The sequence below is a fragment of the Mobula birostris genome, chromosome 4 (assembly GCF_030028105.1).
Source record: "Mobula birostris isolate sMobBir1 chromosome 4, sMobBir1.hap1, whole genome shotgun sequence".
NCBI classification, from domain to species: domain Eukaryota; kingdom Metazoa; phylum Chordata; class Chondrichthyes; order Myliobatiformes; family Myliobatidae; genus Mobula; species Mobula birostris.
In genome coordinates, this window is record NC_092373.1 from 112397040 (window position 1) to 112409728 (window position 12689).

Here is a 12689-nt window from a genome sequence, read left to right on the forward strand (position 1 = left end):
TGTAAACTCTGTTGATGCACTCGACAGTACCAGGAGCTTCCTTTCTACAAGTCCTTTGCAGGGTATTGTTATTGAAACAACCCCCATTGTCTCGAGGGCAGTGTTATACAATTAATGACAGGATACTCACTGAATTGTTAATATGCTTTTCTGTACATTCTCGTGCTGAAGAATAAGTTCTCATCACACTTAATGATTTCTCTGAACAGGTTACAAATGATAATTGCTAAACAAAAGTCATGCATGAAAAGCATATTTGATAGCTTGTTTTAATCTATAGCACTTTCAACACATTCAGTATGACATGCAGACAACTGAATGTGCATAAACAAGTGGTTTCCCTTTTATTAGGACATTGGTTAATCAGGGCAGCAACTTATATGAGATCAGAACAAAAACTAAATTGAGAAAATAGCTGGGTTTCCCTTTGTTTATTTGGGACACTGTGCTACTAAACTGGCGCAGAAGACTGTTGTGAGCAGGTTCTAACTTGCATCAGTCGTGTGCACTTGCGTCAGACACAACTCCATGCTTACAGTGATCATTTTTTTAAAAAAATAGCATCAGTTGCATGTGTTTGTGTTCAAAAAGCAGTGATTTTTGTCACTGATAGTTGGCACGAAATAAGCAGCAAGGTAATTAGGAAATGTTTCACTCACTGCGGTTACAAGCATTCAGGCTTGGAGATGCCAGAAATGGCTGGGAGTGAAAGTGAAATGATTTCAACTACTTCAACGAGTTAGGAATTACAAAGGGATCTACAATCATCTTGAATGTTACAATAAAAATGTAGATTTGGAAAATGCAATTATCTAAAACATTGTATGAAGGCAGTCCATTATATGCATGAGGTATCTGTGCTGTTTTTGTTCATTTACAGTCAATCAGAAGAACACAGCAGATGAATACCTCTGTCAAAATGATTAGAAATGAATACAGTTTGAATACTGTAGAGGTAATGGTAGTGTTCTAATTTGTTTGGCATTTCATATAAATACATAAATTATTACTCGATTAAACAGTAGTTTGTATGTTTTTTATTTCAACAATTTCCACGCAACTTCCACTAATTAGGGCAGCTACTTATTTGGGCCAAAATGTACTGGTCCTGATGTGTTGCATTTGACCGTATCCACTGCATTTGCTATGTGCTTTAACATTTCGTTGTCAATGGCTTGTTATACTGGAACACAATAGAATCAATGAAAGACCTCAACTAATAGGATGGACAAACAACCAATGTCCATGAGACCACAAAGTGCAAATACAAAACAAATAATAATACCAGTAATAACAATAATAATAATAATAATGTAAGGGGTTTCTTCTTCTATGTTACTGTTAAGGCTAATAAAATGGCTTCTTTGTTATGTTATAATAAAATGGCTTCTCTGAGTTAACAGTAGCAGCTTGTTTGGGTTATAATTACTGATAACAAGAATTGTACTCATTTGCTAACCAATTGGGATAGATGTTATTCTTTCTTGTGCGTCTGTAAGCTTTTGTTTTCACGGGCTTTGGGGCAGGGGACGCGATGGGGACAGGGAGAGCAGCCGTGATGAGAGATGCTGTAAGCTGGGCGAGGATCGGACCCAAGAGGGAGTCCAACGCCCAGGGCTATTCGGGAGGAGAACCGAAGAGGAAGGACGTGCTGGACGTGCTCCGGTTGACCATCGTGGTTGGTCCCAGGTGGCCGGTCGAGAAGATCGGAGGGGATTGAATGGTGGAAAGAAGACTCCATTAATTGAGCTCCAACGGTTGTGCACGAAGTGGTTGAACTTTGATAAGTTTGGTGCCTTTTACTTTCTTTTTATATTGTATCTCTATTAATTACATAGTTCCAGTAAGATCTATAAAGCATAATAATTTAATCGCATATGGTGTACTGTCTGTTATTTGGCGTGGTGGGGTACATCACACAGCATCCACACAAACTTGATTACCCAGTTTGGTGGGGCCGAAGGCTGCTCCCCCTAGACGAAAACGAGCTGAGTAAGCCTGAGGCTTACCAGGAGGCTACAATAATAATAACAAATAAGCAATAAATATCAAGAACCTGAGATGAAAAGTCTTTGAAAGTGAGAGACCACAGGTTGTGGGAACAATTCAGTGATGGGGCAAGTGAAGTTGAGTGAAGTTATACCCTCTGGTTCGAGAGCCTGATGATTGAGGGGTAATAACTGTTCTGCAGCCTGGTGGTGTGGGGTCTGAGGTTCCTGATGGCAGCAGTGAGAAGAGAGCATGGCCTGCGTGGTGGAGGTCCTTGATGATGGGTGCTGCTTTGTGTAGATGCGCTCAGTGGTGGGGAGAGCTTTACCTGTGATAGATTGGGCCCTGTCCACCACTTTTTGGATGATTTTCTGTCAAGGGCACTCGTGTTTCCGCACCAAGCTGTGATGCAACCAGTCACTATACCCTCCACCACACAACTATAGAAGTTTGTCAGAGTTTTAGATACCATGCCAAATATTTACAAACTCCTAAGAAAGTAGAGATGCTTCTGTGCTTTCTTCATGAGTACACTTAAGTGCCAGGCCCAGGACAGGTCCTCTGAAATATTAACAGTAAGAAAATTAAAATTGCTGACTCTCTCCACCTATGATCCTCCAATGACGACGACTACTACTACTGTCAATAAGGCCAATGAAGACCAACTCAAGGATCTTCGGTTTCCTTCTTCTGAAGTCAATAATCAAGCTCCTTGGTCTTACTGACATTGAGTGAGAGGTTGTTGTTATGGCACCGCTCAGAAACAGGGAAAACTGGATGAAGGGGATCGACAGGCAAGGAAGGCTAAGATGGAGAAGACTGCATGAGTGGATTGCTTTAGGGGTAGCTTCTAGAATGGTCATTCCCGGAACTGAATGAATGTGGAAAGAAAGTGGGAATCCAAAGAGGTGATGTGGAATCAAAGGGGATAATGTCAGAAATGAACAAGGCAGGGAGAGGCACAACTTGAGTATTAAATCAAACTCATCTCACTGAATTGCAACTATTCAGATAGAAAAAATACTGAATAAAATTATCTAGGGTAAGAGGGAACCGCAACAAATGCTTCCAAGTCAATTGTCATTGTCGTGGCTATCCCTCAAGGTCGAGGATGATGGTCTTCATTCTGTTGATCTACTTATAGGCTCTCAAGTGGCTTATGAGTCCAATCTTCAAGTCAAACGTACCTACCATTTAATGGAGTCATTTGCTTGATTAGACATATTTGCCTCAGAGATACAGAAAACAGTTGACTCTTACCTGTTGGAAAAGGCAGCATGATTGAAAGGTTGTTTGCAGGGAATGCAGATGATAATCAGAGAAATGAATGGGGAGAGGTACGGGGTCCATAAAAGCAGCAGACATGTTGAATCAAGGACATCCATGCAATACTTGTTCTCAAACCTCCAACTACATTATGTTCAAACACAAGTCTGAAGAAGTCCAGATCGTCAAAATATCAAACGTTGTGGAGTCTGTCTCTGTTAACGTGAAATCAGGAATTCTGATGGGCTAGTGTATGGCTTCGCTCAAGACTCCAAATATGAGGGTCTGATAATGTGTGCTAGGCTTACTTACTTACTGTATGTAAAGACAAATACTCTGTCACTACAAAAGCTCAGACAGTGAAGGAACAAGACAGAGCCAGGATCACAAAAGCACATTCAGGTTTGAGCCCACCAAAAAAACAGGGAGCATTAAAATGCTCCTCACCTGAGCATATAACATCACAGATTCAAGATTAAATGTTCTCAGTCAAAGTGAAACAACTGAGGTGATTACATTACTTGGCCAACTTATACCCCCAATTTCACTTAATCCAAAAATTGATTCTAGAAAGAACAAGAACGCCTATGAAACCTAGAGTAAAGATACTCCACCATAATAAAAATTTAGGTCAAAGAATTCGAAAGTTACAATAACTTTATACTTTATTGTCGCCAAACAATTGGTACTAGAATGTACAATCATCACAGCGATATTTGATTCTGCACTTCACACTCCCTGGATTACAAATATTAAACATTATAAATATTAAAAACAGTTAAAAATAGTAAATATTAAACATTTAAATTATAAATCATAAATAGAGAATAGAAAAATGGGAAGTAAGTTAGTGCAAAAAAACCGAGAGGCAGGTCCAGATATTTGGAGGGTACGGCCCAGATCCGGGTCAGTATCCGTTCAGCAGTCTTATCACAGTTGGAAAGAAGCTGTTCCCAAATCTGGCCACGAGTCTTCAAGCTCCTGAACCTTCTCCCGGAGGGAAGAGGGACAAAAAGTGTGTTGACTGGGTGGGTTGTGTCCTTGATTATCCTGGAAGCACGCTCCAACAGTGTGCGGTGTAAAGTGAGTCCATGGGTGGAAGATTGGTTTGTGTGATGTTCTGCGCCGTGTTCACAACCTTCTGCAGCTTCTTTCGGTCTTGGACAAGGCAACTTCCATACCAGATTGCGATGCACCCTAGAAGAATGCTTTCTACCCTGCATCTATAAAAATTAGTGAGGGTTTTCGGGGACAGGCCAAGTTTCTTTAGTTTTCTCAGGAAGTAAAGGCGCTGGCGGGCCTTCTTGGCAGTGAACTCTGCTTGGATGGACCAAGTCAGGTCTTTGTGATATTGAACCCAAGGAACTTAAAACTTTTAACCTGTTCCACTTGCGCACCACCAATGTAAATTGGGTCGTGCGGTCCGCTACTCCTTCTGAAGTCAACAACCAATTCCTTTGTCTTGCTGACATTGAGGGATAGGTTATTGTCTTTGCACCATGCCACCAGGTTCTTAATTTCCTCTCTGTACTCAAACTCATCATTACCCAAGATACAGCCTACAATTGTTGTGTCATCAGCAAACTTATATATTGAGTTTGATGGAAACTTGGTTACACAATCATGGGTGTACAGTGAGTACAGCAGGGGGCTGAGTACACAGCCTTGTGGGGCACCGGTGCTCAGAGTGATTGTAGAGGAGAGTTTGTCCCCTATTTTTACAGCCTGCGTCCTGTCTGTGAGGAAGTTGAAGATCCAGCTGCAGATCTGAGTGCTAAGGCCCAGGTTCTGGAGCTTAGGAATCACTTTCTTTGGAATGATGGTATTAAAGGCAGAGCTGTAGTCAATGACAGTACCCTTTAAAAGGGACTTGACCTCATAATTCATCCAAGGTTTCCGGTTAGGGAATACCTGGATCGTCTTGCGAGACACACAGTCCTCCGTGCACTTCCAAATAAAAGTCCGTGACAGCTGAAGCATACTCGTTGAGATTAGCTGCTGAGTCCTTGAATACTAACCAGTCCACCGATTCAAAGCAGTCACGGAGGACCTCATCCGTTTCATCCATCCAGCGCGACACTACTTTTGACACCGTGACTTCCCGCTTCAGTTTCTGTTTGTAAGCCAGGAGGATGGTCTGATTTTCCAAAGTGAAGTCGTGGGATGGAACGGTAGGCATCCTTGACTGCTATGTAGCAGTGGTCAAGTATATTCGGGCTTCTAGTGGGGCAGGAGACATGTTGGTATAACTTTGGCAGCACCTTTCTGAGGTTAGCCTGGTTAAAGTCCCCGGCTGTAATGAGCAAAGCCTGCGGATACCTGGTTTCAAGTTCACTGATGTTGGCATACAGTATGTTCGGAGCACACTCCACATCTGCCTGGGGGGGGGGAATGTAGACCGCTGTCAGTATGACCGAGGTGAATTCCCGTGGCAGTTAGTAGGGACGACACTTCACCAACAGGTGTTTCAGGTCCGGGTTGCAGGAACTTGTCAGTGTCACTGTGTCCGAGCACCAGCCAGTGTTGGTCAGTAGGCAGGCACCACCTCCCCTTGCCTTGCCCAAAGACGCCGTGCGGTCCATCCGATGGATCGAAAATCCATCCGGTCAGATGGCACAGTCGGGGGTGGCAGGGGAGAACCAGGTCTCGGTGAAACAGAATACTCAGCAGTTCTACATCTCCCTGCAGTAGGTGAGTCTCCCTTTAAGATCATCCACCTTGTTCTCTATGGCTTGCACATTAGCTAGTAGGATGGTGGGCATAGGACCCTGAAGCCGCTCAGCTTCAAACTGACCAGCAGCCCAATTCTTTTCCCACACTTCCTCCGTAAGTAGTGCATCTTTCCAGGTCTCCATCGTTGCAATGTGTTGTTGTCAGCTCTTTGATGTTGGTGGACGTGTCCCGCGGGAATCGATCAGCGAGTTGCGTCGTTGGGCACTCTGGGTCGAGCAGAGTGATGGGGAAGGCTCTGCTGCCACTTCCAGCTGCCGGGAGTCCTGGCTGTCGATTGGGTCGGGCCCTGAAGCTGACACTTAATCCCAGATGGCCGGGCTCCTTGCTGAAACAAGTCCGTAAACCGAGTCACGGTGGCGGAGGCCTCCGCTCCAGCCGAGCCTCGGGCTCGATTTCCGAGGTCGGCGGCGGAGGCCTCACTTCCGATAACTGTGGATGGCCACCAACAGGGCTTTACAGTGGTCGCTCCAGGGAAGTGTCTGTGGCGCCTTGAGTTCTCCGCCGTCACTTCTGTGTGGTCGTCTGCTCCGGAGAGGTGCTGGTCGGAATGGGCCGTGTCTCCAAGCGCTCCGGCACGGTAGTAGATCGCGGGTCTTCAGGAACGTGGTGCACCTTGTTGGTCTGGTCAGGTGCGGTCCGGAGTTTAACACGCAGTTCTGGCGCAGTGGTCTCCAGCTGGGTCAGTAGCTTTGCCAGGGTGCTGTTGATCTTGATCTTGCTAGATTGGAGGTTTAGAAGGGTTTCTCGGGTATAGGATAGTGGAGAGGGCAGTTTGCTTGGGAGAGCACGCACAAAGTTGCCAGTTACCAGCGCCATCTTTAACGGTCTTTAACACATGTAGTGTAAAATAATATTCAACAGTAACTGAACCCTGTGGTTGTAGATGCTAACAGTGCGATTAATTGCTTTAGAAATTATGATGGCTTTAAGTCTACTGTGGAGATTTTATTTGAGAAATGTAATAATGTAAGTCCATTAAATGTGCAATCAGTGGCCACTGGATCAGGTACAGAAGTGTACCTAACAAAGGGCCACTGAAGTAGAACCTGGTGAGTTCTTTTGCTGCTGCAGCTCATCCATTTTGAGGTTCGGCATGTTGTGTGTTCAGAGATGTTCTTCTGCACACAAATGTTGTAAGGCATGGTTATATGAATTTCTGTTCTCTTCCTGTTAGCCTGAACCAGTCTGGCCATTCTCCTCTGACCTTTCTCATTAACAAGAATTTCCACTCTCTGGATGTGTTTCTTTTTTGCACCATTCTCTGTAAATTCTGGACTGTTGTATGTGAAAATCCCAGGGGAGCACCAGTTTCAAACCACCCCATCTGGCACCAACAATCATTCCATGGTCAACGTCACTTAGGTCACATTTCTTCCCCATTCGGATGTTTGGTCTGAACAACAACTGTATCTCTCGACCAAGTCTGTGTTATTTTATGCAGTGAGTTGCTGTCATGATTGACTGATTAGATGTTTGCATTAATAAGGTGTACAGGTGTACCTAATAAAGTGGCCACTGAGTGTAGCTCCAAGCTTAATTCATTATCATTTCATCTATAAAGAATTCCAATGCATCAAGTTCATGATCCAGACTGTGTATGATGACCTGCTTAGTTCAACAAACCATTCTACTTGGAGAAAAAGTGAGGCACTATCATCTAGTCTCTGCCCTGGCAGATGGACCGTGGAACACATCCTCAGGAGCTGCTCAAAAGCTTTGCGAGAAGGCCTCTTCTGCTGGTGCCATAACCAGGTGCTGAAGGCAGAGGCAGGAAATAGCAACACACATCAAAGTTGCTGATGAACGCAGCAGGCCAGGCAGCATCTCTAGGAAGAGGTACAGTGGACGTTTCAGGCCGAGACCCCTCGTCAGGACTAACTGAAGGAAGAGATATTAAGAGATTTGAAAGTGGGAGGGGGAGGGGGAGATCCAAAATGATAGGAGAAGACAGGAGGGGGAGGGATGGAGCCAAGAGCTGGACAGGTGATTGGCAAAAGGGATATGAGAGGATCATTGGACAGGAGGCCCAGAGAGAAAGGGGGAGGGGGAGAAAAAACCCAGAGGATGGGCAAGGGGTATAGTCAGAGGGACAGAGGGAGAAAAAGGAGAGAGAGAGAGAGAAAGGATGTGTGTATATAAATAAATAATGGATGGGGTACGAGGGGGAGGTGGGGCATTAGCGGAAGTTAGAGAAGTCAATGTTCTTGCCATCAGGTTGGAGGCTACCCAGACGGAATATAAGGTGTTGTTCCTCCAACCTGAGGCAGAAAATATCTCCTTGGCCATTAACAACAGAAAGCACTTCCACCAAATCAGAATGCCCATAGCCTCTGTCAAAGCTGGAGACCAACCACAGCCTCAGCCCAGATCACTAGCAGGTTTGCTCACCACGGAGTCTGACTGGCAACTGTAAATCAATCTTAAGCAATTAAAGTTCACTCAGGCCTGACACAGTCATCCTGTCAGAAACCCCAAAGCAGGTGGTCATGGTAGAACTGACAGTAGCGTGGGAAGACTAGAGTGAGGAGATTTTCGAGTGCAAGAAAGCCAAATACCAGGAGCTAGTGGAGCAGTGCCAGAGACAGGGATAGAGAACGTGATGTGAGCCGATAGAGGATGTGTGTCGGGGTTTTGCTTGCTATTCGCTCTGTAGAACCTACTCTCTCCTTGGCATTACGGGACTGCAATGAAGAGTCATCAGGACTGTCACCAAGGCTGCTGAGTGAGCCTCCAGATGCTATGGATCAAATGCTGTGACCTGTGGACCAATGCTGCTAGGACACAAGCTGTGGCCTTATCAACTCTGGATAGGACGTCTAGATGAGGGTGTCTAGTGTTAAAAGACCCAAAACACCCAATGATCATCAGTGATGACATGTCCCAGTGCATCTTAGGATGTACCTCAGCATCATACAGTGTAATCAAATACAGGTATGTTTTATGTAAAGAATGTTAGTAACTTTTCTCTGTGTCACGTTATTACTGATAGAACAGCTAAGTTACATATTTAAAACTATACTTCTAAAGATTTTGTATTGATCATCAAAACAAATATGGACCTTTTCAAACTCGGAGTTCTTCTCGAGCGTCTATGTACAAACAAGGAATTGTCTTAAAGAATGATTTTAGACATGTTGATTAGTTTTTCAAGAGAATATTATGAAAAAAATCAGATTACCATATTAAGTTTGTTTAAAGAGTGAAAAATAAGGAGTTTTAATTGTATATAAACATGGTAGACCAAAATCAAAATTGAGATTTCTTCATCACTTCTAATCTATAGCCATCTACAGCTCACGATATACAATTTTCACTGTAAATAGTTTTCATCTTATTGAAAACATATTGATAATTCTACGTGTAGGTCAGCATGATTTTAACAAGAGATATTCTTCTGAATGAATGACAAGCTAAGCCTTGAAGAAACACTGCAAAAACTGAATATCAAAGATTGTTCTTAAATACAAAATATTCTATCTAAACTAATTTGTGCTATTTAATTAATACTGACAGGTTACATAGTCAAATATTTTTCTAATCTCCATTATGTCATTAAGGGCTTTGCATGATTTTTTAAAATTGCTTTTTTATTTATTTAGAGATATAACACAGTAACAAGTGGCTCAACGAAACAAGCCTGCAGTATCCGATTACACTATGTGTAATCCACTAGTTAATCTACTAATACGTATGTCTTTTGAATGTATGAGGAAACCAGAGCAACCGTTAAAAGAAACCCACGGGGCCACTGGGAGAACATACGAATTCCTTACAGACAGCGGTGGAATTGAACCCGGGTTGTTGATATTGCAATTGAAATACGCGAACTGCTACAAAACCGTAGGGCATTCCATGATATTGATAAGAAATCAGTGTAAGTGTTTGTGCTTCTGTTACTTCCTCTGACAACTTGTCCCAGATAACTCAAAAATGCCACCACCAACAAATACACAATACCCTAAAGATTAACTTGCAGATTGAGTCAGTGGCGAAGAAGGCAAATGGCATGTTAGTATTCATTTCAAAAGGTCTAGAATACAAGAGCAAGAACGTGATGCTGAGGCTTTATAAGGCACTGGTGAGGCCTCACCTTGAGTATTGTGAACAGTTTTGGGCCCCGCATCTTAGAAAAGATGTGCTGGTATTGGAGAGAGTCCAGAGTAGGTTCACAAGGATGCTTCCAGGAAAGAAAGGGTTATCATACAAGCAACGTTTGATGGCTCTGGGTCTGTACTCGCTGGAATTCAAAAGGATGAGGGGGGGATCTCATTGAAACCTCTCAAATGTTGAAAGGCCTAGGCAGAGAAGTTGTGGAAAGGATGTTTCCCATGGTGGAAGAGTCTGCGGGAAGAGGGCACGGCCTCAGGAAAGAGGGACACCCTTTCAAAACAGAGATGCCGAGAAATTTCTTTAGCCAAAGGGTGGTGAATTTGTGGAATTTTTGCCACATACAGCTATAGAGGCCAGGTCGATGGGTGTAATTAAGGCAGAGATTGACAGGTTCTTGATTGGATATGTCATCAAAGGTTATGGGGAGAAGGCTGGGAACTGGGGTTGAGGAGGAGATTAAAAAAAAGGATCAGCCATGATTGAATGGCGGCACAGACTCGATGGGCCAGATGGCCTCATTGTACTTAAAATGTCTTATGGTCTAATATTATTACACTCTAAGTGCAAACATTATTTTTCTTAAGACTTTTGGATTGAGTTCTAAAAGATACTGATTCATAAATGGTATATTCCACAGGCATATATCTAGGGCTTGGGAGACTAATAACCAGGGGCTAAGAGAGCAGTGAATTTAGAATCATACTAGGAATGACAAACTCTAGAATATTTGATCAGATGACAGGAAAATGGGAAATAAGTGGATGAGTAGATACCGATAATAGGGATTAGAGAACAAGAGTGAAAGGGAGTAGACAATGTGATAAGAAACTGATAATGGAAAATGAAGATTGAGACTGGGAAATTAGTTCTGGAGGTGGGAGACTGGAATGGGGGCTCTGAAGGATTGACTGTCTGGGGAATGAGGGTTTATGATGTTTAGTGCTGGGCTCAGATAGAGATGGATACAGTGACTCAGGAGACTAATAAATGAAGGTTTTGGAAACTGGGAAAGGATTTGGAATTAGGGCTTGCAAATTGTAATATATCTTAAAATGCAAAATAAGGCAGATTCATAATCTTTTTTCTCTGCCTCTTTGTTTGTATTTTGGCATCACCGCCACATATTAAATCATAGAATTACGGAATTGAACAGTACAGAAACAGAAACTAAAGAAATCCAGAGGAGGGTCTTGGCCTGAAACATCAACTGTTTACACATATCCGTAGATGCTGCCTGGGCTGCTGAGTTCCTCCAGCATTTTATGAAGATAGAATCAGTTCCTTTCAACCCACCTTATTCATACCTACCATAATGCCTCCTAATGCGAAGCCTATTTCCTGCATTAAATCTATATTCCTCTAGGCCTTTCTCTTTAGTATCTCCCTTTCTAAGTATTTCATTTTAAACAGTGTAATTGTTTGTGCTTCTGTCACTTCCTCTGACAACTTGTTCCAGAAAACCACCAAACTGTATGAGAAGCTTACTTCTCTGATCTCCTTAAATTTTTCCTGTCTCTAGGTACACCTGTGCCCTTGAGTGTTAGATTCTCCAACTCTGAGGGGAAAAAAAAATCTATCCAATGTTTATCCCTTGTCTGGTGGGAATAAAGCTGGCCCATTCAATCTCTTTAAGTTTAAGCTTTTAAGTTCCTCGGCATCACCGAGGACCTCATGTGATCTGTACACACCAGCTGTATGGTGAAAAAGGCACAACAGCACCTCTTTCACCTCAGATGGTTGAGGAAGTTTGGTATGGGCCCCCAAATCCTAAGAATTTTCTACAGGGGCACAATTGAGAGCATCCTGACTGGTTGCATCACTGCCTGGTAGGGGAACTGTACCTTCCTTAATCGCAGGACTCTGCAGAGGGTGGTGTGGACAGCCCAGTGCATCTGTAATTGTGAACTTCCCATGATTCAAGGCATTAAAAAAGACAGGTGTGTAAAAAGGGCCTGTAGGTTCATTGGGGAACCACAATCTATTCCAGCTGCTACCATCTGGGAAACGGTACCGCAGCATAAAAGCCAGACCAATAGGCTCCGGGCAGCTTCTTCCACCAGGCCATCAGACTGATTAACTCACGCTGATTTGAATGTATTCTATGTTACATTGACTGTTCTATTTATTTATTTACTAAGATTGCACATTGCACATTTAGACGAAGACATAATGTAAAGATTTACCCTCCTCATGTATGTGAAGGATGTAAGAAATAAAGTCAATTCAATTCAACTCTCCTTGGAACTACAGTCCTTCATCCCAAGCAACAATCTTGCAAATTTCTTCTGCAGTCTCATTATTGCTACCATGTCCTTCCTGTAGTGTGCCAATTAGAACTATATACAGCTGCAGAAGGTTGTAAATCTAGTCAGCTTCATCTTGGGTACTAGCCTACAAATTATCCAGGACATCTTCAGGGAGCGGTGTCTCATAAAGGCAGCGTTCATTATTAAAGACCTCCAGCACCCAGGGCATGCCCTTTTCTCACTGTTACCATCAGGTAGGAGGTACAGAAGCCTGAAGGCACACACTCAGCGATTCAGGAACAGCTTCTTCCACTCTGCCATCCGATGTTTAAATGGACATTGAAT

General features: G+C 43.2%; 1 protein-coding gene across 6 annotated transcripts in view; it reads right to left on the reverse strand.

Annotated features, from left to right (window-relative positions):
- spock3 (SPARC (osteonectin), cwcv and kazal like domains proteoglycan 3) overlaps positions 1-12689 on the reverse strand; it is a 502312-nt gene that overhangs the window by 56839 nt on the left and 432784 nt on the right. The gene's annotated exons all lie outside the window — the stretch shown is intronic.